Source organism: Penaeus monodon, chromosome 32 (assembly GCF_015228065.2).
Source record: "Penaeus monodon isolate SGIC_2016 chromosome 32, NSTDA_Pmon_1, whole genome shotgun sequence".
Classification (NCBI taxonomy): domain Eukaryota; kingdom Metazoa; phylum Arthropoda; class Malacostraca; order Decapoda; family Penaeidae; genus Penaeus; species Penaeus monodon.
This window is the reverse complement of record NC_051417.1, coordinates 9296671-9296874: the sequence shown is the minus strand read 5'-3', so window position 1 is coordinate 9296874 and position 204 is coordinate 9296671.

Genomic DNA, 204 nt, shown 5'->3' with positions numbered 1-204 from the left:
CGCAAACAGTTGATATATCATGAGGCAAGTGTACCCACAAAAGGGTGTGCAGGTAGCGTCCATAAGTCCTACCCCAAAAAATTACCGTGTCCATTAAGATTTAAAGGGGATCGCAAGGGTGTGGGGACGCCCCGGGAGGCTCCCTATTCAGGGGGGTTTCCCCCCCAGGGCGTGATAGGACTTTTTAGGGGAAACTGGTAAAAT